This window comes from Lepus europaeus, chromosome 11, assembly GCF_033115175.1.
Source record: "Lepus europaeus isolate LE1 chromosome 11, mLepTim1.pri, whole genome shotgun sequence".
Classification (NCBI taxonomy): Eukaryota; Metazoa; Chordata; class Mammalia; order Lagomorpha; family Leporidae; genus Lepus; species Lepus europaeus.
The window spans coordinates 82,952,732-82,955,087 of record NC_084837.1 but is presented as its reverse complement, the minus strand read 5'-3'; the positions used below and the strand labels follow the sequence as shown (position 1 = coordinate 82,955,087).

Sequence of the window (2,356 nt, the reverse complement as noted above, 5' to 3'; positions counted from 1 at the left end):
GCTTTTAGGAAGTCTTTATTTCTCCTTCATTTGTGAAAAGCAACTTTACTGGGTAGTTATTTTCTTTCAGACTGTGGAATGTGTTATCCCAGTGTCTCCTGGCCTGTATGATAAATGTGGAAAAATCTGCTGTTGATCTAATGGAGGTTCCCTTACTGAGGGTGCTTTTCTCTTGCAAAAGTTTATTCAATGTTCAGTTTCTTTCAGTGACTCCCAGCAGGTAGCTAAGTGGCAGCAAAAAAGTGTTCATTTGACCTTGCCCTGATTGAAGGCTTTGCCCACATGCTGAAAGGCCGCCTCCCAAAACTGCTCTCAAAACAGAGTCTGAGTCTCCTCACTGCTAGAGTCCTGTTTCCTCCACGATTACAACTCATGGTCCACCTCCCAATCTGGACTCAGCGGAAAGGCAAGCTCTTTGCCTTGGAAGACCCAGATTCCAGACATGGGGCTGCCACGGTTGGTTTCAGTGAGGATGACACTGGCAAAGGCATTCTTCCTCTTCTTATCCAGTCTCTGCATCACTGGAGCATTCTAGTGCAGAGGCTGCGACTTATGAATGTGCGTGAGCTCTCCAGGGAAATGGTACTCAGCACACCGCAGGGAGCAGCCATCGTTATCAAAGTGCTCCCTCAAATATGGTGGCACCACTGGGAGTGTGTACTCGATGGAGTACTTGTGCCTACATTCATCCAACACAATGTATTCTTGGGCAAGTGAGCAAAGGGATCCTTTGCGTTGGGCTCAGCATGCAGTGCCTGCCCACAGTCAGCCATCTCGTCCTCCAGAGCAGGGGCAGCTGCCTTTGCCTCCTCTTCCCACTCATTCTTGGGTTTCTTCTTCTCTTCCCACGAGCCCCTCTCTTTCTGTGGGATGTTCTTTTTAGGCTGGCTCTCTACAAACATTTTAGTATCAGCCTGGGCTATCTTCTCACACAATTTGACCCTCCCTAATACAGCCCCCAGAACTGGGGTAGCTTAATGCAGGTGAGGAACTAGTCACTGCTATGGGGAAAAGTTTTTTTGGAAGAAGACTTCAAGACCTGTTTATAGAACCAGAGAACAGACCAATTGTTATGTGAGCCAGCGTCACTCACCCGGAAGAAAAGTCCTCATCTCCAAGTGAGCATCCAGCAGCCCCAGAATTTGCCTCACCTTCTCCTTTGCATTCACAATGGCCTGTTTGTTGTGATGCCTGATGCCTAATGTGGGGAACACCCAAGTGCTGGCTAAGGGCACCATGTCACTATCTGCAGAGCTCACCCACTGCACCACATGAGCTGCTGCTTCTGGAATCCTTCTCTGCAGCTCCTCAGCACTCACATAGTGAGTGATGGTGTTCTCAAACACACAGAATCCATCATCACCTTCCAATAATTGAGCTTTGCCAGTAGGAAATTTGCAGAGAAATTCAGGAATTCAGTTGGTTTAGTAGAAGTATAAGTGAGATGATGGAGATAAAGCATGCAGATCTGAGCCCTGCTGTACTGAACCCCAATGAGGGCCTTAAAGATCCTCCAGTTTGATTACTTTGTTTAATGCTGTCCCAAAAGTCTCCAAGCTATCTTCATTCTTTCTTATCTTTTTAGGGGGAGGTCAGACTTGGATATTTCAAAAGACAAGTCATCAAGTTCAAATATTCTTTCTTCTGCTTAATGTAATTTGGTGCTGAAGCTTTCAGCTATACTTTTTATTTGGCTTGTTGAGCTTTTCATGTCCAAGATTTTTGCTTGGCTTTTTTCTCACGATCTCTACCTTTTGGCTGAATTTCTCAATCATATCATGCATTGTTTTCCTGATTTCATTCAACTGTCTGCCTGTATTCTCCTATATCTCTCTGAACATCATTCTGTTGAACTCTTTAGCTGGCATTTCATCAATGTCTTTTCTTCAGAGTTTGTTACTAATGCATCATTATGTTCCTCTGGGGTACCACAGTGCTTCACTTTTCCATATACTTCTCTCTCCCTACATTGACATTTGAGAATCTGATAGATTAGTTCTTTCTATCACTTTTAATTAGTGAATTTCATGGTAAAAGGGTTTTCTTGAAGATGAGTCTTCAAGTATTGGGTTGGTAGGCTATTTTGACTTTATTTGCAGTTTAATACTGTATTATAGTCTCCTTGTATCTTCTCCCACAATAATTGATGACATTGGTAGTGAGGACATGAGTATTCTTTTCAGTCCCAGCTGGAATGCATGGGTGTCAGTAGCAGCCTGTGGGGCAGGGTTCAGAGTGATGGAAGCAGGAGCCTTACTTCTAGATGTGCCTGGAGTTGTGGGAGGGGGTGCTCATGTAGCTAAGTTGGCTGGGCATGGTAGTGATAGCACTGCTCCAAAGTGCAGTGGGGGCCAGT

The 2,356-nt window shown here is 44.9% G+C and overlaps 1 pseudogene; it reads right to left on the bottom strand.

Moving 5' to 3' along the window:
• Positions 1-246: 246 nt before the first annotated feature.
• On the bottom strand, positions 247-1,513 carry LOC133769582 (elongation factor 1-gamma-like; annotated as a pseudogene).
• Between the last annotated feature and the right edge of the window lie 843 nt (positions 1,514-2,356).